Source organism: Rhinopithecus bieti, unplaced genomic scaffold, assembly GCF_001698545.2.
Source record: "Rhinopithecus bieti isolate Rb0 unplaced genomic scaffold, ASM169854v2 scaffold_72445, whole genome shotgun sequence".
NCBI lineage: Eukaryota > Metazoa > Chordata > Mammalia > Primates > Cercopithecidae > Rhinopithecus > Rhinopithecus bieti.
The window spans coordinates 120,577-144,318 of NW_016826793.1; the positions used below are offsets into that span (position 1 = coordinate 120,577).

At 53.2% G+C, this 23,742-nt stretch overlaps 2 long non-coding RNA genes and 1 pseudogene across 13 annotated transcripts in view; 1 reads left to right on the plus strand and 2 right to left on the minus strand.

The window, feature by feature from the left end:
* The first annotated feature begins 223 nt into the window (after positions 1–223).
* LOC108523140 (putative V-set and immunoglobulin domain-containing-like protein IGHV4OR15-8) lies at positions 224–848 on the plus strand (annotated as a pseudogene). Its single transcript, XR_001883708.1, has 2 exons — positions 224–313; positions 397–848. The product of XR_001883708.1 is annotated as a putative V-set and immunoglobulin domain-containing-like protein IGHV4OR15-8 (transcript).
* Positions 849–7,703: 6,855 nt separating this feature from the next.
* Positions 7,704–14,717, minus strand: LOC108523143 (uncharacterized). The gene is made up of 2 exons (XR_001883720.1): positions 13,616–14,717; positions 7,704–10,404 (listed from the first exon to the last, which is right to left on the minus strand). It is a non-coding gene; the product is annotated as an uncharacterized LOC108523143 (long non-coding RNA).
* A 346-nt stretch (positions 14,718–15,063) lies between these two features.
* The window catches only part of LOC108523141 (uncharacterized), a 19,490-nt gene continuing 10,811 nt past the window's right edge, over positions 15,064–23,742 (minus strand). The window contains exons 2-7 of one of the 11 annotated variants that reach the window (XR_001883719.1): positions 23,049–23,740; positions 18,638–21,507; positions 17,637–17,832; positions 17,058–17,251; positions 15,489–16,211; positions 15,064–15,147 (exon numbers count right to left, since the gene is read on the minus strand). This is a non-coding gene — a long non-coding RNA (uncharacterized LOC108523141). Of the gene's footprint in view, positions 16,212–17,057; positions 17,252–17,636; positions 17,833–18,637; positions 21,508–23,048; positions 23,741–23,742 lie in introns of all 11 variants that reach the window. The other 10 variants (XR_001883718.1, XR_001883717.1, XR_001883713.1 and 7 more) reach the window with 10 other exon arrangements.

Sequence of the window (23,742 nt, forward strand, 5' to 3'; positions counted from 1 at the left end):
GTCATCACCCCCGGGGGTCCTGCCTCTGAACTCCTCTTTGGGTCCAATCTGCTGAAGAAAATGGCTTTAGGGAAACCCAGTTGTAGATCTGAGGGCCCCTGCTCTTCAGGGGGCCATCTCCCTCCCGGGGCCTTATATCAGCAAGTGGTGCACACAAGCAAATGCCAGGGCGTGGTTTCCTGTTTAAATGTAGCCTCCCCCGCTGCAGAACTGCAGAGCCTGCTGAATTCCAGCTAACCAGGGCAGTCAACAGAGCTCCAGACAATGTCTGTCTCCTTCCTCATCGTCCTCCCCGTGCTGGGCCTCCCATGGGGTCAGTGTCAGGGCGATGCTGTATTCACAGCAGCATTCACAGAGTGAGGGGTGTTTAACTTTGCTGTTTCCTTTCATCTCTAGGTGTCCTGTCACAGGTGCAGCTGCAGGAGTCAGGTCCAGGACTGGTGAAGCCCTCACAGGCCCTGTCACTCACCTGTGCCATCTCCGGGGACAGTGTCTCTAGCAACAGTGCTGCTTGGAACTGGATCAGGCAGTCGCCATCAAGAGGCCTTGAGTGGCTGGGAAAGACATACTACAGGTCCAAGTGATATAATGATTATGCACTATCTGTGCAAAGTCGAATAACCATCAACCCAGACACATCCAAGAATCAGTTCTCCCTGCAGCTGAGCTCTGTGACCCCTGAGGACACGGCCGTGTATTACTGTGCAAGAGACACAGTGAGGGGAAGTCAGCGTGAGCCCAGACACAAACCTCCCTGCAGGGAGGCTCAGGACCCCAGAGGGCACCCAGCACTGCCAGCCCAGGGCCCAGACCAGGAGCAGGTATGGAGTTAAGCAAAAATGGAACTTCCTGCTGTGTCTTAAATTGTTTTTTCAGCTCAGCAACAGAGATCATAGAAAACCCTTTTCCATATTTTTGAAATCTGTTCTTAGTCTAATGCAGATTCCCTTATATGTGACTTAATGCTTTTCTCTTGCTGTTTTTGGAATTCTTTCTCTTTGACTTTTGACAATTGGATTTTTGATAGCGTGCCTCAGAGAGGTTCTATTTCAGGTCATTTGAGCCTCCTGGATCTGGATGCCCCTATCTCTCCAAAGACAGAAAGTTTTCAGCTATTATTTCATTAAATGTGTTTTCTACACCATTTCCCTTCTCTTTTGGAATACCTGTAATGCAAATATTTGTCCACTTAATTGTGTCCCGTAAATCCTGGGGATTTTCTTCATTCCTTTTTACTCTTTTTTCTCTTTTTATTCATCTGCCTGAACTATTTCATAAGATCTGTCTTCAACTTCAGAAACTCTCTTTTGCTTGGCCTACTCTAACCTTGAAGTTCTCAGTTGTACTTTTAATTTCATTCATTGAATTCTTCAACTCTGGAATTTCCGTTGGTTCTTTTTTATGATACTTATTTCTTTGTTGAATTCCTCATTCATATCACAAATTGTTTCCCCAATTTCATTGAATTTTCTATCGGTACACTATTGTATCTCGCTGAGTTTCTTTAAGACTATCATTTTGAATTATTTTTCTGACTTTCTGTATATTTCCTTATGATTGGGGTCTGCTACTGGAGAATTACTGTTGTCTTTTTTAGGTATCATGTTGCCTTGCCTTTTCATGTTTTATGTGTTCCTACGTTGATTTCTACACATCTAGTAGACCAGTCATCCCTTCCAATTTAATGGAGTAGGTTTTGTAGGAAAAGACTTGCTAGTACAGATGGGTCTCAGGGTGTCAGTTTGGTGGGGTGCGTTGGCTTTAGTTCTAGGTCGATGCAGTGGTGTAGTCTCCATGTAGTTTCTTCAGCTGCAGTCCACATTAGTGACGTTTGCCAGTGCCTCAGTGGCCTAAGCTGAGAGGTTTGTGGCAGTGGTAGTGCAACGTTGCTAGAAGTGGACTCACCAGGCTGTTTCTGAGGTCAGGGGCACATGCATGCACATGGTGGACTGACCAACTTGGTGCCAGGCTCACTAGGGTTGGGGACATGGGGCTGTTTCTGATGCCCAGGACCCAAGCACAAGTCTCTTTGGCTGGCCTGGGGCTGTGGCTCCTGAGGGCAATCCACAGGGCTGTTTCTCAGGTTCGGGACACAAGTGCATGGCTGCTCAACTGGCCTGGGCATGTGTCTCCTGGGGCCACCCCACGGGCTCTTTCTCAGACCCAGGGCATGGCCACATGGCTTCCTCAGCTGGCCTGGGTGTGTGTCTGCTGGGGGGTTGGGGTGGCACAGGGTTGTTTCTCAGGCCTGAGTCATGGGGGCACAGCTGCTTGCTGGCTTATAGGAGTGTCTGCCAGGGGCGGCCCATGATGCCGTTTCTCAGGCCTAATTGCAGGTGTAGAGCCTTTGGGCAGGTCAATGGCGTATCTGTGGGAATTTGACTGGATGCCACAAGGCTATTTCTGAGGCCCCAAATGTGGGCACATATCCATTCTGCCAGCCTGGAGCTAGTGTCATGGGCTCAGTGGCTCAGGGGCCTCTCCTGCTCAGGGGAGGGCACTCGGCAGCTTGACCAAATCAGTGGTGGATTCGCCCCTGGCAGGACTGACTGGCTTTTCCTCCAGCTGGGTGTGCAGCAGCAGGGGTTGGGTTTTTTGCTGTGCAGGGCCAGAGTCACTGCCAATCCTCAGCCTAGGCTCTGCACAGCCAGGGTTGTGGCATTCAACCACCCAGATATGGGCATCATGAAGATGGAGCCCCAATGCTAGAAAGGGGCAGTGGCTACTGGCCTCAGGGCAGGATGCACTCCAGAGGTGGCTTCGGTCTCAAGATGGCACTGGGCTGCAGCAGCCTGGCTCACAGTGGATGAATGGGGGCGGGGAGTACGCACCTTGTGCTCCTAATCTTGGATCATTCCTGGCAGCTCCCAAACTTGGCTGAGGACTTGCAAAGACTATGGAATTCTCCTGCTGTAAGGGCTGTAGATGTTTGCAGTGGCAGTGGTGCTGGTGGGAAATCTGCTTACCTTTTCTCTACATGGGAAGTCCCTCCTGTGTCCAGGGCAATCCAATCTGGGTGGGGAAGACAAGGCTGCAAAGGCCAAGTGCCTCCATGCTGCCCTCGGATCACCACAGGTGCGTTTCCACACCTCTGCTGCACTCCATCAGTCTCCCTTCAACACTCCAGTCGAACCTTAGCTATTTCTTCTTTGCCTTGTTCCTTTCTTGTGGTGAGGGTGGGGGTGAACACCAGGCTTCTCTAAGTTCATCTTGCTGATGTCATTCTCCATCCATGCATGGGTTTTTAAGAAGTAGTGAATACTGAGATTTCAGCAGAGGACACCTCTCTAGAAATTCTGCAACTAAAAAACCTCCTTAAATTGGCTGATTATCATTACAATTGGAGGAAAACTGCCAATAATTTCAAATTTAGAAGACTAAGACTCTATAAACAAAGATTAACAATATGTTTTCTGATCTTTTCCCCAAAATAATATTTTCCAAGATGGAAATTTTCCAGGGTATATAAGTACATGTGCTCCAATGATACAATGAATACTTACTAATCATAAGCAAATACCTTAAATGTCTTGTAACATCTTTCACACAAAAGCTGTTTCATGTCTGTTAGCTAATACTTCTTACATCTCGTCCTGACCATGCAGCATGAGCCAAGGAATTTCTGACCTTCAGAAGTCTCAGTACTAACCGAGGACTTTACAAAAATGGGAAATGGTCACATGGATTTCATGGTGAGGGTGGGGAGCTTTTGCACTGGAAAGTCATTCTGTAGAGAAGATTCCATTATCTTAGTAAAATTACATAGTTTTATTTTGCAGATTGGGATTACCAACTGATAAAGGGTTACTGATGTGGGAAGTTTTCCTACTTTATTCTCCTATTAGGTTCCTATGTGATATGGTTTGGCTCTGTGTCCCCACCCCAATCTCATCTCAAATTGTAATGTTCATGTGTCCAGGGAGGCTCCAGGTGGAAGTGATCAGATCAAGGGGTGGTTTTTCCCAGGCTGTTTTCATGATAGTGAGGGAGTTATCGTGAGAGCTGATGGTTTAAAAGTGGCAAGTTCCCCTGCTCTCTCTCTCTGGCCTGCTGCCACATAAGACATCCCTTGTTTTCCCTTCACCTTCTGCCATGATTGTAAGTTTCCTGAGGCCTCCCCAGCCACGAGGAACTGTGAGTTAATTAAACCTCCCCTCTTTGTAAATTACCCAGTCTCAGGTAGTATCTTTATAGCGGTGTGAAAACAGACTAATACACTACTGTCTTTGAATTAATAATTTAAAATTTGTTGGCTTGGCAATAAAACATCCCTTTGAGATTTATTTATTTAGGTAATATTTTAAATTGGCAGTTTCATTTGCACGTTTACAAATTCTAATTTTCAGGGTGTTTAAGGCCTTTGCTTTGAACTTGGTGGTTCCTTACACTCCACGCTGTTAGTAACGAGGGACCATGTTGGGAGGCATTGGTTCGGGTGGCGGTCAGGAAGGGCAGAGTGATTTGAGTAGGGTCTGAGTCGATAATAGCTCATCAGTTTGGAACTTATAAATGACCAGGGCTGATTTAAGGAGATTTCTGCCAGACACCTACGCCATGGCCATTCCCCATCTGGATCCCCAGCCGTGAGATAAGAACCCAGCCCTGCGGGGGGGCCTGCTCAATGTTGTAAGTGGCACATGCTATTGGATAATGTAGAGTTGAATGGATATCATTTTATTATTATAATTTACAAACTTCCTACAATAAACTTATCGCCTTTATACAAAGAAACAAATATATGTACATTTACCCTCCCCACTGTCATTTTGAGCCCCTCTCTCCAAACCATCCTCCCACTCTGTGACCTCACTGTTCCTGCATTTGGCTATGCCCTGGCAAGTCCCTACTTAGACAAGCACTCACCAGACCACTCTACTCAGCCTCCCCTTCAGCACCCACCTGGCCCACCTGCTCAAATACATGTTGAGTGGTCACACATGTGGACTGAACACCATCTATTCCATGCACTGCCCTGGTGACAGCACTGAGCAGCAAGAGAGAAAAGAAGCATTACCTATCAAGGATGCCAATTCAAATGATGGAGTCTTTCTCAGATATTTTTCAATATTCAAGAATTGTTGATTGTGAATTCTATACCCAATGAAACTATCCTTCACAAATGAGCAGAAAATGAATATATTCTTAAATAACCAAAACTAGAAGAATTTTGCTACCAGATGTACTCTTAGAGACTGGCTAAAGGAAGTTCTTCAAACAGCAAGGAAATTGAATTGATCTTATATCCTGCACACTTGCTAAATTTCCTCTCAATTTTAGCAGCACTTTTTAGATTCCATAGGATTTTCCATACAAACAGTCATGTGGTCTATATAGAGAGACAGATTTTCTTCTTTTCCAGTGAGGATAAATTCATGTCTTTTTCTTTCTCTATTACACTCGGTAGGACCTCCAGTACAATGTTAAACAGAAGTGGTGAAAACAGACATTCTTGCCTTTTTCCTGACCTTGGAGTTTGGTCTTTTACTATGGTGCCAGATGTTAGCTGTAGGGTTTTTATAAATGCCTTTTATCACATTGAGGAAGTTTGCTCCTATGCCTAATTTTCTGATAGTTGTTTAATCAGACGCTCATGCTAGAATTTATTAAATGCTTCCTGTCTACTAAGATGATTACACAGTTCTTATATTAACATGAATTAATTACATTTATTTATTCTTTAATATCAAGCCAATTTTGCATTCCTGAGACAAACTCCATTTGGTCATCATGTGTTGTTATTGTTACATATTGTTGGATTCAATTTTCTCAAAATTTGTTAAGAATTGTTACATCTACATTTACAAGGAAGATCAGTCTGTAGGGTGTTTTGTCTTATAATAACTTTGCCTAGTTTTGGAATCAGGGTAATGCTGGACTCATAGAATGAGTTGGGAAGGTATTTCCTCTTCTTCATTTTTCTGAAAGAATTTGTATAAAATTGGCATTGTATCTTCCTTAAAGGTTTGCAAGATTTCATAATGAAGTCATTGGCCTGGAGTTTTCTTTGTGGGGAAGTTTTTCTTTTTTTCACGGGTTTTTTTAAGAGACAGAGTCTCGCTCTGTTGCCCAGGCTGGAATGCAGTGGTATGATCATAGCTCACAGCAGCCTCAACCTCCTGGGCTCAAGCAATCCCCCTACCTCAGCCTTCTGAGTAGCTGGGACTACAGGCGTGCACCACCACACCCAGCTGTTTTGTTGTTGTTGTTTTATCGCTTTGTCTTGTTTTTGAGGTCTTATTATGTTGCCCAGTCTGGTCTGGAACTCCTGGACTCAAGTAATCCTCATGCTTCAGCCCCCCACAGTGCTGGAATTACAGGCATGAGCCACTGCACACAGACTATGGGAAAGTTTTTAACTAAAAATTCAATTTTCTGTTCCTTTTCCAGTGAGCTTTCCAGTGTCTTTCAATTAATGTATCTATTTTCTCTAAGTTGTTGAATTTATTGTCAAAAATTTGTTTAAACAATATTCCCCTCTTAGAGGTTGAACATCTGTAGAATCTGTAGTGATGGCACCTCTTAAATCCCTGATCTTGCTCATCTGCGTCTTCTCTGCTTTTCTAATCAGTATGCCTAACGTTTAATTTCACTGATTTTCTCGAAAAACTGGTTTTGGTTTTGATTTTTTTTCCTAGTGTGTTTGTGTGTGTGTGTGTGTGTGTGTGTGTTACATTTCATTGACTTCTGCTCTGGTATTTATTATTTCCTTTCTACTGCCCACAGTAAGTTTAATTTGCTATTTTCTTAGTTTCCTAAGGTGGAAGCTGAGTTTATTGACTTGAGGCCTTTCCTCTGTCTGGATGTGGATATTTGCTGCTAAACATTTCCCTCCAACACCAACCTGTGAGTTTTAGTTAAAGCAGGCTTGGAATTGGTCTGAGAAGTTCTACTTAAACAGCTGCACCTATCACGTAAGTGACAAATGATGTACCTGCCTGACCCTCACCCCTGGACAATGAATGGGATGTACTAATGAGCAATGCTGCTGCATAGCTGTGGATTTCAAGGTCTTTTCTGTGTGGTTTTATCATCAGCATTGGTTGTTGACGACTGTAAGACTGATGATTTGCGCCTGGCCTCAGTGAGACCCCCAAAAGACCCTGCAGTTGGGCTGGTTACTTAGAAGAAAATATGCCTACGTGGCCAGCAGGATACAGGAAGGTACGATCAGCTGCAGGTGAGCTGTTGGAAGTAAGTTCCAATTTTCCTATTTTGTATTTGCATTTTAATAGTGAGACTTTGTGCTTATGTTATTTGTGTGAAACAGTTTTATTCACAGCACTTAATTTAAAGAGAAAATCCATTCACGGGAACAACAAACAACCTAGACACCAAGGTAGCTCATGCTGTCCAAGGCTACATTGTGCAGTGATTGGGAAAATGGGCACTGGTCCCAAAAGTCTGATCCACACTCGGCCACTGGTAAGTCCCATACTGGTGGGGGAGGACAGAGACTCTGGAGAACCAGCATCTCAAATCCTTCATACAGATGACACTCTTACCTCACAGGGTGCTGTGAAGATGTAAATAGAGAACCCACACCATATTCTTTGACTGGTGCTTTACATATACTGAGAGATCATAAGAGTTCATTATTATTATTTATGAAGTGAATTAGAAAGCACATGTGAAAACAAGACGAAAACCTGAATAAACATGAACTACCCCATTTTCCTCAGTAGAAAACTTTCACACTCTGAAAGTACACAAATTAGCCTACAAATTTAATGTAAAGCAAATAGACTGTATTAGGTACCCATTCTCAATGTCACAGTGTTATACGGAAAGTAAAATACACAAGAACAGCCCAAAAGATGGAAACAATGGATGTGGTCAAATTGACATCAGTACAATATCCGTATGGTCCTACACAGCCATCTTCAAAATGGGTTAGAAATGCCTTCAAACACTCACACACATGCGTTGAACAGATTCTAAGAAATGTTCTTACATGGCAAAAGCAAGTTACAGATACGTGGGCATGATATGGATGTAGATGTGTGTATGTGTATCCCACTCATACACAAAATGCCCAGCATCACCCACATGCATGCTGTGTGTGTGAGTGTGTGCGAGTGCACAGACAACAGCGTGCGGAAATTCAAACCACACTGTGGGTACTGGTTACCACTGGGAAGGGAGTTGGTCACAGAGGAAAAGAGAAACAGGACGTCGGCCTTTGATTTCAGAACTGTTCCTGCCTTTTCACATCCTGAGCTGTTTTCAGCATCATCGGAGCGCTTAACACACATCATAGGAGTAAGAGTGTGTTGGAGGGAGCGCTCAGTGGGACAGATATTGTCGTGGCTTGTGGATAAAGTTCACAGTCCTTAATAAGCCCCGAGATGGCAGCCAAGAGCTACGTTCTGAATAATGCAGCTTCACCCCAGAAACTTAGAGAAACCCAACAACCAAAAGGTGTCCATTCTGACAGCCGCAGCCTGTGCTGACTCAGATTAGCAAAAATGTATATAAATTAATAATGATGCTGATTTGAAAAGTACATAGGCGTGTATGTGTGATAAGGTCCAAATTTTACCTTAAAAGAAGAATACGTTTACTTTTCAGTCGCCCACAAAACAATCATTTCTTTTAAACTGATCGAATTTGGTGTTACAAGAGCATGTTGCAAATTCTTCTGGCTACGTTTCTCTGACTATTCTAATTACGTTACCGTGGTTTTTCATGTACGTGCCCATTCATGTGAATGTCATCCAGGCAGATTTCCCAAATCTAGCGTCCTGTAACCAAAGGCTTTGAAAGAGGGAATGGTTCCCTGGGAATCCTTTTTGCAGTTTATTTTACCTGGTAGCAGGAGCCCACGGTTCCATGAAGTGTCTGTTGTTCTCCCCTCTCTCCTTTTGTGTCTCTAGTTTTAATTGACAAAAACCAAATGTGAAAATTCCTGGGGTGCAATGTGAAGTGACGATACCTGTCTATATTGTGGGATGATCAAAACAAGTGGCATATCCATCACCTCACACACTTATCATTTTGTGGTGAGAATATTTAAAAGCTCATCTTTAGCAATCTTGAAATAGACATTATTGTTAACTATAGTCACCATGTTGTGCAACAGCTCAAAAGACCTGACTCCTCCCATCTAGCAGAAACTTCATGCCCTTTGACCAACATCCCTCCTTTCCCCGTCCACCACTAACCCCCAGCCCAAGAGAACAGCCAACACCCACCTCGCTGCTGCCACACAAAGTGTCGGGCTTTGATGGGATGGAGGTGAGGGTGGGGAAGACAATTTCAAAGCTGGAGCACTGGCCTCACAGCTCAGACGCTCTTGTACTTATCCTGAGAGAATGATGTGCTGAGACCAACTAAACCTCCCCTGCTCTTCCCACATGGCAGAAAAGAGGCAAGCCAGGGAAGCCACTGCCAGGACATCATGGTCACCCAACCTTGTGCAGAAAGGAAGCACCTGCCCAGGATGCCATGGCACCCAACCCTCATCCCTAAGGAAACACAGCCCAGGTCACGATGGACACCCAACCCTCATCCCCAGGGAAGGACACAGCCCAGGTCACGATGGACACCCAACCCTCATCCCCAGGGGAGGACACAGCCCAGGTCACGATGGACACCCAACCCTCATCCCCAGGGGAGGACACAGCCCAGGTCACGATGGACACCCAACCCTCATCCCCAGGGGAGGACACAGCCCAGGCCACCATGAACACCCAATCATGTGCAGGGAGGGTGTCCTTGGAGCCTTGGACTCTTGCTAGTGAACAGGTGGACAAGAAACTGAGGATGCGATCAGTGCACAGAAATCTCAGGCAGCTTAGGATGCACGGGGCCTCTCACACCTGGGAACGTTGAGCAGCCACCAGGAGCCCACACCTTGAGGTAACAGGAGCCATGCGCTCTCGCTCTTGCACACTCATACCCCTGCACACAGCCCCTGGCACACTCCCTCGTGCACACTGCAGGTTATCTCCACTGGCCTTGCACTTGCAACGCTGGAGGCTGAGAGGTATCAGCAGATTCTTTTCTCATGAGAGGGGCGGGCTGACTTTCACTCTCCTCCACGTGCTGGAGGCATCTCCATGAACACTGGCTGCCCTGAGTGGATACATCTGGCTCTGGAATTCCTGTCATTTGCTTTGGATCCAGGAGCCTCTGCCTCATGTAGCTACTTAACAGAAAGGAGGAATCCACCCAGGACATGCCCAGACGGGAGCCTCACAGGATGGACAGCGGTGTCTGGGGTCACGGGCAGCCCTGAGCCTGCAGCGCCAGCACCGGCACACTCATTGGGGAAGGTGGGGAGGCCCAAACGCCCGGTTACTTCACTGGGTGGGACCCGGCACACTGGGCTTCCTGACACCCTGGAATCCCTGCCTCCTCCTAGAGCCCCCAAGCCCATCTCCCTCAGAGCCTCCAGAGACAGACCTGGGGAGGCAGTTCCTCAGGCCCTGGACGAGGAAACAGGGAGATCCAGGTCATGGGTGCCTGGCACGGGTCTCAGGCAGGTGCTGGGAACCAGAGAGAGGGGTCACCGCGAGGCCTCAGGCCTGGCACCAGCACTCTGAGCCTCAGTTGACCAGCCCACGAGGTGCTGAGTCTAGACTGGATGACCCTTCCCACCCGCAGTGACCTCTGCCCTTTCCCGAGCATGTCAGCTCTGCTCCAGCTTCCTGGTGTGAGCACAATGCCACTTTTTTTCTCAACAAATAAGAAAGGAGGAAGGTGCCCCCAGGGCCCTGGGCCCTGAGGATGCCTGTGTGGAGGAGTCTGCTTCGTCATTGGTGTCACAGGAAGGGACGATGGAGTAAGCTGCCTTGACAGAGCTTACTCCGTCTCCGCAGAAGGCCAGGGAGGTCCCTCACAGCGAACCTGAGGCCCCGCAGGCTGCAGAGGTGCTGGCAGAGAATGACTGCTCAGACAACCATGGCCGGCAGAGAGGATGGATGAGATGGTGGGGCGTGCACACTGAGCTGCCCCAGCTCTGAGGAGGAAGGGCATCCCACCAGGGATTCCATTCCTGGGGGCACCAGCCCAGCCCAGCGGCTCTGCAGGACTCTGCCACCCTTACTTCACAGGCCAGGACTTTCTGGGTCTGTATCTTAAGGACTCCACATCAGGACCACACAAGACCAGGGTCCTGGATATGAGGGTTGAGGGAGTGAGCGTGTCACGGGAGGGCTGTGGCATTTCTACTTAGCTGGCTTCATCTGGAGCCAGGGACCGATGGTGTGGGGCCAGGCATGGGGAGTGGAGGGTGGGGGTGCCTGGGCCCGCACACCCAGACCATCCAGGGCCCTCTGTGCAGTGGGAGGCCACGGCCATGGCCCCTGGCGCAGCCGTGTTCTGCGGGCACAGGGCCTCAGGTGGTGGGGGGCCATAGCAAGGCCAGGGCCCTCGACACACAAGCTGTCCCCTGGCCCCGTGGTCCACAGATCCCACGGAACCAGCAAGTCTTATGGAACGCAGGCGGGCACGCAGGGCTCCTCTATCCACTGAAGAACTGCAAGGAGTGCTGTGCGTCTGCCAGCCACAGTCACCATGTGAGAGCAGAGGGGGCCTGCCAGAGTCCCGCACCCAGTCAAGGGCCCAGAGGAATCCCGGGTGGGAAGGGATTCTGTGCCTCTCACCATCCCGTCCCTGGGCTCCAGGGACTGGGGTGCAGAAAAGAGCATCTGAGTGGGTGGGCAAGGCAGCAGCCAACTGTAGGCATCTGGGCTCAGGTGGCTTCAGCTCCCTCTGCCTCCCCAGTCCCGCCCCAAGCCCCACCCCACCCTGCCTTCAGCCCTGCCCCAGTCCTGCCCCACTCAACCCTCAGCCAAGCCCCACCCTCAGTTCCATCCCTATCACTGACCCCCACAGCCACACCACCCCACAACCACACGCCAGCCACACCCTCATCCACACCCCATCCACGCCCTCAGCCACACCCCCTCAGCCACACCCCATCCACGCCTTCAGCCACACCCCCTCAGCCACACCCCATCCATGCCCTCAGCCACACCCCTCAGCCACACCCCATCCACGCCTTCAGCCATACCACCCCTCACAGCCACACACCCTCAGCCACACCCTCAGCTATGCCACCCCAGCCACACCCCAGCCACACCCTGGGGCACACACCCCTCAGCCAGGCCACATCCATGCCCTGAACTCTGCCTCACCCTCAGCCCTGCCCCACCCCTTCCTCACGTGGCAACCCAGGGGCTGCAGATGTGCCTGGAGAGGGCAGGAGGGTAGAAATGCAGGTATCTCAGGAGAATGAGAAGCATGGTAGCCAGGTAGACTAGAGGACCCGAGCTGGGGCTGGGCCCCTCCGTCTACCCAGGGCATTGCCTGTGAGGCTGCAGGTGGCTTGGTGTGTGCTGCAGGCTCAAGGTCCTGCCCCAGGGAGCATGACATTCAGGCCCAGAAATCGCATCGTGCTGCACACAGCCCGAGGGGACAACCCTGTGATGTCCAGGTCACCAGCAGGTTTGGTGTCAAGACCGAGCTGCAAAGGACAGGTTTCTGGAAGGCACAGCATCATAGGTGGAGAGACTTGGAGCAAGGTCCTTAGCCCTGGACCAGTGAATGTGTGCCCTTATTGGGAAAGGGGGTCTTTGCAGAAGCAAGTTAGCTGAAAATAATGATGTGGAGTGGGGCTCCTGGATTAACGGGGTGAGCCCTAATGTAATCACAAGTGTCCTAGGAGGATGGCAGAGGGAGACTGACACAGAAGCCAGGTGAGGTTGGATGCAGAGGCAGAGGCCAAGCAAGCAGATGCTACTCCCTGGCCCTGAAGATGGCGGAGGAGCCGAGAGCTCAGGGATGCAGAGACTGGAGGAGGCAGGGAAGGTTCTCCCCACAAGCCTCGAGGGAGCACGGCCTCCAGCACACCTAGACCTTGGCCCTGTAGGATTCATCCGGACCTGTGGTATAAATGTGTGGTGTTTAAGCCACTGGGTTGTGCAAATTGTCAGAGCAGCCACAGTGCATTCCTAGAAGGAGCCATTGGGGGAACTCAACAGGCAGTGACGGGGTCCTCACAAGCCTGTGAGCCACTCAGAGCCATGAGAGTGACTAGGCTTAGTGAGGTGCAGGCCATGCCCACCTCCTCTAAGGCAGCCTTACAGCTGATACCTCCTCTTTCTCTTTCTCTCTCTCTCTCTCTCCCCCACCTCCCTCCCTCCTTCCCTCCCTCCTTCCCTCCCTCCTTCCCTCCCTCTCTCTTGCTTGGACTGCTCTCCATCGTCCCCCAGGGCATGACTGCCTCCCAAGGCTGTGCTGGGGTGCTTTGCTTGAGGTAAGCTCTGACATCCCGGGGGTGTGAGGGGCACCTGCCCAGCGGCCCCGTGTGTAGGTTGGGCAGTGGGCCCTGGTTGGTGCTGAGCATGTGGCCTGGCTGGTGCCCGCAGGCTGCAGCCTTCCTGGGGTGGCCAGGACCAGCGAAGGCCTGCAGAGTCTGGGCCTGGGATCCCTGCAGCACTGGCTGAGGACAGGTGGGGCTGGGCAGTGAGGGCACCAGGTCACTGTCACCACCCACGGTTTATTACTTCACTGGGTGGGATCCGGCACACCTGCCTTCCTGACACCCTGGAATCCCTGCCTCCTCCTAGAGCCCCCAAGCCCATCTCCCTCAGAGCCTCCAGAGACAGACCTGGGGAGGCCAGGCAGGCACTGTGGGTCTAAAGGAGAGGATCCCGGGACTGCCTGAGAGGTGACTCTGACGAGGCAAGCATGGAGACCACGGAGAAGGGGGACGGGAGCCCCACCAGGGATGGGCTAGCTCCTCATGAAGGACAAGGGGGCCGCTGGGGCAGGCTCTGCTATGCTGGAGTTCCTGTGAACCTGGCCCAGGGCTGCCTCTCCTTTCCTCATCAGTCCTCACAGGTCCGTGGTGGTTGCCGTATCGGGAGGTCCCGTGGTGGCAGGGGTGGGACACCTGGTATACATCTGCCAGGTGTGTCTGATAGGCTCATGCTCACACCTTCGCCTGGCACCTAGGCACAGCCTGAGCACCTGGGCACTGAAGTGAGGGCAAGGCCTAGGGACCCCACAGGATGGCCAAGGAGGCAACTGCAGGGCGCCTGGGACCCCTGTGCTCAGGAGGTAGAAGGATGCAGACTGAAGACCCACACCACAGGCTCACTGGCCAGTGCAGGCACACAGAGCTCGAGGAGGCAGCCCTGAGCCTACCAGGGAGAGATGCTCTGTGCACTCCGGCACGGGCCCAGAGTTACAAACCCTAGGCGCAGCCCAGGAGAGGCCCAGGCCCCAGGCCAGCAAAGGGTTGCAGGAAGCCAGAGGCCCCGGCCACAGCATGAGGTGAGCCCATCAAGCCAGGGCCAGGTGGGCAATGGGAGGCAGGCAGGGCTTGGGGGTGGGACCCTGCTGCAGCGCCGTCCACTGTCAACCAGAGGAGTTTCTTCCCTGTGCGGAGTCCACGGGCCTCCTGTGAGTGTGTGCCTCTGCTGTGTGTCTGTACACACGTATGTTTTGGGTTCTTTTGTGTCTCAGACCATAGAGTCTGCCCCTCCCACCAAAGCCCAGGCAGAAGGATGAACTCAGGCCCCTGGGCCCGGTGTCAGCAGCCTCTGCAGGATCATCGTTCCCGGTTGTCACTTGCCTTTGCCCACAACCCTGTTTCTCCACCATTCCTTAAAGGCCTCAACATGCATTTAAGGCACAAAGGTGAAAGTGCCCAGAAACATCTGACTCCACCGTGGAACCCAGGAGCAAGCTGGGGTAGCTGAGGAGCGGGGCCGCTGGCAGAGGCTGGTGTCCTGGCGAAACTTTGGTGGAGGCATGTCCCGGTACGGGCTCCTGACTTTGTCCTCCTGGGACAAGCCCAAACCCGCTGTTTAAATATGGGAGGGACTTGGCTGACCCTGGCCCTGACCCCAGCACTTGGAAGCTAAGGAGTGGTTGCCTCCCTCGTATCACAGCCGCCCATTCATCATCACAGAAGCGACTCTGTCACCCCTGTGGGCCCCTCTGTGACTGCTGCCTGGGTCCAAGCTGAGCCCAGCTGCCCAGGCCAGGCACCCAGCACCGGGGCAGTCACATACCCTGGGGAGAGCCACAGCAAGCAGCCAACGTTGCCCGGGAGAAGAGTAGCCGGCAAGGCAGAACGTGAGCTGCCACTGGCTCAAGAGGCTTTACTGGTCGTCCTGGGGCTCTGGACGTGACCTGGAGGAGTGAGGGGAGAAGTCGCATGGTGGTCCCATCCCGGGGCCTGATGGCAGCTGGCCACCCATCCCAGAGTGGTAGCCAGACGCCAGCGCCATTCCCACAGTCACATCATTGGTCACAGACTGCAGGCCATAGAGTGTCTTCTCCATCACAGTGCTGTCCAAACCCATAGCCTAGGGTAGACGTGGAAGATTCATTGTCCACACCTGGGTCTGGAGCACAGCCATGAGCCTCGCCAGCTGCCTGTGCATGGAAAGCCAGCCCAGGCCCTGCTCCATCCCTAGCCAAAGTCAGTGTCTTTTCCCCTTCTCCCAAGTGAGCTCTAGCCACCTGCCTACCCTGCCATCTGAGGATGACAACCTTCATTCCATTGGAACCCGGCTGTGCCACCAGCTGGCCTGCAGTCCTGGGCAGACTCTGTCACCTCGCTATGCCTCAGCCTCTCCATCTGCACAGGAGGAGGAGGATGATGGTGGTGATGATGGTGGTGATGGCTTCCTTTTGCATCTGAGGCAAGGACTCAATGAGATGATACACATCAGGCACTGGGTATGGTGCCGGTCCTTCCTGAACACTCAATCTATGTGAGCTGTCCTAGTGAAACGGGTATCACCACATTTCCCCATGCAGAACATCCTTTGTCTGCCATACTTGAAACGTCTGCGCCAATACTAACAGCTCCTCACGGAAGATGTGCACACACCCACCCCCCCTCATACTCCCAAAGGTGCTCATGGCTTATCAAGCCAAAGTCCAGCCAGGAACTTTATAGCAGCATCCCTTTCCCTCTCCGTGCACCAAGGAGCAAGGCAAAGCACTGCATCCTCCACCTGGGGGCAATGCCGCATTTTCACTGCCATCCCTAAGAGGCAGTGTTTCCCCCACAAGGTTCCATGGCGGCCTACCTACAGCAACTCTGTTCACACGGGTTTCAGCATCCTTGCAGTGGCTCCCCTGCCATGCTGTGGCTCTTCATTCACGCTCGCCTCCTGCTCCCCGTGGCAGGCAGATTCTGAATGATCTGGACACATTGCTTTGTTAATGACAGTACACCTCCTGTGCTGGGGAAGACACAGCAGATACAGAAGGCAATTGTTGGGCACAGAATAATGACAGCAGAGATGACGGCAAGTTGGCATTTTTCTTTTCTAGCAATAAAACTTAAAACTGACTCAAGAAGAAAAGGAAATCATAATTGGAACAATAATCCTCAAGGAAGCATTAAGATTATTAAATAATTGTCCTCACGGATGACTTCAGGCCAAGATGGCTTTATGGGTGAAGTTTAGACTTTCACAAAACTAATCAGTTCCCATAAGAACTGCTCCAGGATTCGGAGGAACATGGAAAAGTCCATTAAAGGAATCACACTCCACAGTTCCCAGAGTAAAACATGGGCTAACTTGCACTTCGGTAAAGAGCCAAATGTTATAAACGACACCCTAGAAAGCCAAATTCTGTCCACCTCATTGAAGAACAACTTACACCGGGAATTAAGAACTATTTCTAGCTCATCCCACCACTCAGGCCAATGATGACATCCTTCTCCATCCCTTCCCAATGTCTGTGCATTTCCTGTGACGCAGGAGGTCTGGGGTAGGGAGTGCTCCTGCCTTAGGTCTGAGGCCCTGTCTGAAGAGGGGTAGGTGAGGAGGCCACTTGATGGTCTGGGCCAAGACAGCCACAGGATGCATCATTCATTATCAAGGAGGCTGAGGGCTGGGTCTCCAGGTCCAGGGAACTCCCCACAAGGTGGGAACCCTGCCCAGCCCCACACAGCCTCTGCTGGGGGACCCTGCTCTGGCACAGAGCCTGGGGACAGGTCCTGAGCTCAGCCAGAGTCTGCCTCCCTGTCATTTAGGAACTAAACCTAGTGGCAGGATGCTGGAGCCCAGCCCCCATCTGACCTTACAGGGCCAAGGCTGGGGCCCTGGGTTCCCCTCAAGGCGCAGCAGGACTAGAGGCCCAGGCAGTGCAGGAGTGGCCAGGCCGGGCTTCCTCCAGAGCCCTCAAACATCACGGCATCAGGAAGGGTAGGACCCTGGCCTCAGGAATTGGCACCAAAGCTCCAGAAGCTATCCTGGACACCATGGAGAGAGGCCTGGAGGGAAAGCACCAGGTACTGCCTCCCCTTCTGATCCCACTTGAGGTGGCTGCCAAGCCCAGAGAGCGGCTCTGATGTCCCCCAGCCCTGCAGCCCACTGACACCTGTACTGTGCCCCTGTGAGACCCCTGGCCAGTCTGTGCAAAGAAGTCACCACCCTACACCCAAAGACGGTGGGGGGCCTCGCCCCACATCCTCAGAGCATGGCCCAGCTGCTGCAGGGATGGTCTCCTCGAGGCCCCCCAGAGCTCTATCATAAGGGCTCCCTCCACCCCCTGCACCAAGAGACAGCCGGACCCCAGCAAGGCTTCCAGTGGCTTCAGGGCACACCCCTAGGCCGACCCCAGCCCCATCAACACCTGCCTGAGAAAGCTCCACGCACCAGAACTGACCGTTTGCTCCAACTCCCGACCTCCAGTTCTCAGGGCGTCTGCTGAAAAGGCTGCAACTGCACGTCCTTCCTCTGTCCGTTCCCCATGTCCGTGCATCTCCTGTGGCCAGGAGGGTCTTTGTCGGGACTTGAGAGCTGCTCCCTGAAGTGTCCCCATTGGGAAGGATGGGGCCGGTGTCTCCAGGCTCTGGGAGGACAGAATCCTGACCTCAACAGTGGCCAGCACGGACACGGCGGGCCCCATCCCAGGGACGCTGACCAACACTGGGCAGCTTTTCCCTTCGCTGATGACTGGGCCCCGAGCACCCTCCCTGCTCCCCCTACCACCTCCCTTTACAAGGTTGTCGCTTCTGCACAGATGATAATGGAGCTTGGCTCATTCCCCTAGAGTCGGTAGGGAGTCAATGACAAAACTCGGTTTCCTCCGCCTGAACTCAAGTCTGCCTGTGTTTACCTGACCACACCTGGTGGACAGTTTGGACCAATTTGCACACTCAGAGACACAGACCCTTCTAGAAATCATTATCTCCCCATCCCTGGGACCCCTCTCCTGGGGAAGTCGGATAGGCACTGGCCTGGGCCCTCCTGCTGTCCTAGGAGGCTGCTGACCTCCTGCCTGGCTCCTGTCCCCAGCTCCAGAGCCAGAGCAGACTACAGGGATGCTGCAGGCTAGGAAGCCGCCCCCTCCAGGCCGGGGTCTAGTGCAGGTGCCCAGGTCAAGAAAGATTGTGAATGTAGGAATGACTGGGCCACACCCCTCCCGTGCCCGCCCCCTCCTGCCCTGCACCCACAGCCCAGGCCCACGTGCTGGATGCCCCTCCACAGCAGAGATGCTGTTCTGTGATCCCCTGGGAAAGACGCCCTCAGCCTCCACCCTGTCCCACGGCCCAAGGAAGACAAAACACAGGCCCTCTCCTCACAGTATCCCCACCTGGCTCCTGCTGGGACCCTCAAGGTGTCCCGCCCACCTCTGCGGGAAATCCGGGACTCACCAGTAACCCTCAGGAAGCAGAGCATGGCACCATTTCATAGGAGGCTTTGTCACAATGAAATTCTTAGAAAGCCTTGACTACGATGATGACCGTGGCGTGGCCGTGAACACCGTCAGCTCCCACAGTTGCTGCAGCAAAAATGTCCTTAGACAGGGTGGGGGCCCTGGGTCGTCTGCCGTCCTGCTCAACCCAGAGCACGCAGGAGGATCTGAGGTGCCACACCTGACACCCAGGCCAGAACATGCCTCCCTCCAGGGTGACCTGCCATGTCCTGCATTGCTGGAGGGACAGGGGCAGCCTAAGGGGGTCTGGGGCCAGGGGATGAATCCCATTAACCCAAAGGAAAACGAGCAGGACCCAACCACCCTCCCCGTTGAGGCCGACCTGCCCAGAGGGGCCTGGGCCACCCACACACCGGGCGGAATGTGTGCAGGCCCCGGTCTCTGTGGGTGCTCGGCTGGCTGGGGCTCCCAGTGCTCACCCCACACCTAAAACAAGCCACAGCCTCCAGAGCCCCCGAAGGAGGCCCCACCCACAAGCCCAGAGCTCAGGGAGCCTGGGCAGCTTCTGAACAGCCCCGAGTCACAGTGGGTATAACTGGAACGACCACTGTGAGAAAAGCTGCGTCCAAAACTGTCTCCTGGCCACTGCCGGAGGCCCAGCCAGAGAGAGGAGCAGCCGCCCCGAACCTGGGTCCTACCCAGCTCTCATGATCCCCAGCACCCAGAGCACAACGGAGTCCCCACTGAATGGTGAGGACGGGGACCGGGGCTCCAGGGGGGTCAGAGAAGGGGCTGGACCCTATCCTACTGCCGTGGCCCCAGTGCCCCTGGCCAGAACTGATCCTACCACCACCAACAGTCCCTCAGGGAAACAGGGGTCACCGGCACCTCCCAACATCAACCCCAGGCAGCCCAGGCACAAACCCCACATCCAGAGCAGACTCCAGGAGCTCATTCACCCCAGTACCCTGGGGGACCCCAACCCCGATGACTCCCCACTGGAATCCACCCCAGAGGCCACCAGGACCGAAGACCCCGCCCCGTCTCTGTCCCTCACTCAGGGCCTGCTGCGGGGCAAGCACTTGAAGCAGACTCGGGCTTAGGGAACACCAGTGTGGCCCCAACCTCGACCAGGCCACAGGCCCTTCCTTCCTCCCCTGTGGCAGCACAGACTTTGGGGTCTGGGCAGGGAGGAACTTCTGGCAGGTTGCCAAGCACAGAGCCCCCAGGCTGCAGTGGTGGGGGCGGAAGACCCCCAGAAAGTGGCCCACTCCCCTTCCTCCCAGCTGGACCCCATGTCCTTCCCAAGACAGGGGTGTCATCCAAGACAGGTCCTCCATGGAGCCCCCTTCAGGCTCCTCCCCGGTCCCCACTGGGCCTCAGTCCTGGCCATGGGAATGCAGCCACCTCAGGCACACCAGGCAGCCTGCAGTGTCCAGCCCACATTCTGGAGCAGAGCAGGCTGTATCTGGGAGGGTCTGGGCTCCCCACCCACCACCTGCACACAGCCACCCACCTCTGTCCAGGCCTTCTGCAAGAGGGTCAGAGCCCCCCATGGGGTATGGAATTAGGGTCTCACTCACGTGCCTCCCCTCCTGGGTGAAGGGGTCTCATGCCCAGACCCCCGCAGTGGTGCTGGTCAAAGGTGGAGGCAGTGGCTCAGGTCTACCCTGACCTGGCCCCTCAGGCTCCTGTAGCCCTGGCTGCCCTGATGTCCCTGGGAGGCCTGGGCTCCACCAGACCACAGGTCCAGGGCACCACCCGTAGGTGCCACCCACACTCAGCTCACAGGAAGAAGATAAGCTCCAGACCCCCAAAACCGGGACCTGCCTTCCTGCCACCGCTTATAGCCCCAGACTCCGTGCCTGCCCTGGCCACTTACACACGGGCCAGGAAGCTGCACCCCACAGATCAACCCCAAACCGGGACCATCTGGCATTGGGTTGCTGCCATTTCCCTCCCCATTGGCTCCCAGCACCTCTGTGCTCCCTCCCTCCTCCCTCCTTCAGGCAAACAGCCTGTGCAGCCCCTCCCTGCAGCCCACACCCTGGGGAGACCCGACCCTGCCCCCAGTCCTTTCAACCCCACTGCTCTTGCCGCCCACCCAGACAACCCTGGGGTCCTGTCCCTGCAATCCCCACCCTGGTCTCCACCCAGACCCCTGTCCCTCCCTCCAGACACTCCTACTAGGCCAATCCTGTACCTGTAGGCCCTCTACTCTTCTGCTGCCAGAGCCTCAGTTTCTCCCACCTGTGCCTACCCCCTGCCCCCTGTTGCCCTCAAGCTCTTCATCTCCTGGGGCCCCTGAGCCATGGCACTGACCCTGCACTCCCACCCACACACTGCCCATGCCCTTACTTTCCTCCTGGCTACTCCGGCCCCGCTCCCCTCTCAGCCCGGCTGTTGTATTTCCAGGACAAAGGCTCACCCAAGTCTTTCCCATGCAGGCCTGGGCCCTTGCCCTCACTGCCCATTTACAGGGCAACCTCCTGTGCACAGAAGCAGAGAGCTCAGCGCTTCCACAGGCAGAAGGCACTGAAAGAAATTGGTCTCCAGCACCTTGATGCACGTCTGCCTGTGTCTCTCACCGCCCACACCTGCAGGGAGGTTCAGCTCTCCCTTTAAAGACGAGGGATTCAGGCAGCAACATCACGGGAGAATGCAGGGCTCCCAGACATCCAGCCCTCTCGCAGGCCTCTCCTGCAAAGAGACCTGCAGCCACCACCGAACAGCCATGGAGGCCACTGAATAGCAACTGAGTCAGCGACTGACCTGGAGGGCAGGGGAGCAGTGAGCCCGAGCCCACACCATAGGGACAGAGACCAGCCACTGACGTCCTGAGCCCCTCACCGGTGGACAAACCACACCCTGTGGAAACAGAACAGACCCACAGTCCCACCTGGAACAGGGCAGACACTGCCGAGCCCCCAGAATCAGCCCTGAGAAACACCAGGGAACGACATCAGAGGGGGCTCCCGAGAAAGAGAGGAGGGGAAGTCTCCTCCACCAGCAAGCGCTTCCCTTGACCAAAAACAGGGTCCACGCAACTCCCCCAGGACAAAGGAGAAGCCCCCTGTATAGCACTGGGCTCAGGGTCCTCTCCAAGACACACGAGTTTCAGACAAAAATCCCCGGAAATCACAGTCTCAGCAGGAGAACTGGCCAGAGACAGCAAGGGGGGACTCGGTGACATCCGCAGGGACAGGAGGATTTTGTGGGGGCTCGTGTCACTGTGAGAATATTGTACTAGTACTACTTGCTATGCCCACAGTGACACAGCCCCAGTCCCAAAACCCTGCTGTAAATGCTCCCACTTCTGAGGCTGACGGGCTGCGGGGAGCATCTGAGACGTAGGGCCTAGGGGTGTCCATCAACACCCAAAACACACCAGACTCCTCCCCATATATCATCCGCACCGGGCAGCAAGCAGAGTAAACAGAAAATGAGAGGCAGCTGGGAAGCTGGCACAGGCCCCAAGGAAAGAGCTTTGGCGGGTGTGCAAGAGGGGATGCAGGCAGAGCCTGAGCAGGGCCTTTTGCTGTTTCTCCTTTCCTGCGCAGAGAGTTCCATAAACTGGATTTTGGGATCAATGGCTGGGAGTGAGCCCAGGAGGACAGTCTGTGGAAAGGGCAGAGGGAAGGAGGAGCAGCCGCTATCCTACGCTGTCATCATTCGAAAGTTTGCCCTGTGCCCACACTGCTGCATCATGGGATGCTTAACAGCTGATGTAGGCACAGCTAAAGAGAAAATCAGCAAGATGGATTTGCAGCACAGATCTGAATAAATTCCCCAGAATGTGGAGCAGCACAGAAGCAAGCACACAGAAAGCGCCTGATGCCAGGGCAAAGTTCAGTGGGCACCTTCAGGCATTGCTGCTGGGCACAGACACTCTGAAAAGCACTGGCAGGAACTCCCTGTGACAAAGCAGAACCCTGCAGGCAATGCCAGCCCTAGAGCCCTCCCTGAGAGCCTCATGGGCAAAGATGTGCAGAAAAACTGACTGTCACAGCCCAAACTGAGAACGAAGCAAACATACATCTGAAGGAAAACAGACGAATAAACGTTGGGAGGTTCATGCAGTGCGAACCCAGACAGCCATGAGGACAACAATAGAGGTTGCAGGCAGCTCTGCAGTTCAGTTCATGACAATGCTGAGTAATTGGAGTAAAACAGAAACTCCAAAAAATACTTTCACTATGATTTCTTCTAAATAAAATTTACACATGGCACAAGGAACTATCTTCTTAAGGGATAAACTTTCCACTAGAAAACTACAAGGAAAATCAAGAAAATGAAAATCACATAAACACAGTTGTGGTTACTTCTACTGGGCAAGGAAGAGGGTATGAACTGAGACGCACAGGGTTGGCAAGTCTCCTAACAAGAACAGAACAAATACATTACAGTACCTTGAAAACAGCAGTTAAACTTCTAAATCGCAAGAAGAGGAAAACGCAAAGAGCTGTATTTAGAAAATTCTCACTCCGGCGCTGTTCACAATAGCAAAGACATTAACCCAGGTTGGATAAATAAATAATGACACAGGCAATTGCACAATGATACAGACATATATTTAGTATATGAGTCATCGATGATGTTTCCCCAAAGAAATGACTTTAAAGAGGAAAGGCCTGATGTGTGGAGCACTCACCTCCCTGGGCATCCACGACAGGCTGCAGGCTCACTGTGCAGCAGGGCAGGCCGGTACCTGCTGGCAGCTCCTGGGGACTGACGTGGAGTAAGCACAGAGCCGTACTCCCCCCGAGGACGTATACCGCTGAGGACGGCACTGTCAGTGCATTCTGGAGACAAGCAACTCAGCGACACTCCCAGGCCAGAGCCCAAGAGGGACGCTCATGCACAGGGAGGCAGAGCCCAGCTCCTCCACAGCCAGCACCACCTGTGCAGGGGGCACCATCTGGCAGGCACAGAGCAGGCACTGGGAGGAGGAGCAGGGACACTAGGCAGGGTTGGCACTCACTGAAAATTACAGAAGTCTCATACATCCACCTCAGCCTCACCTGACCTGGGCCTCACCTAACATGAACCTCACTTGACCTGGACCTCACCTGGCCTGGGCCTCACCTGGCCTGGGCCTCACCT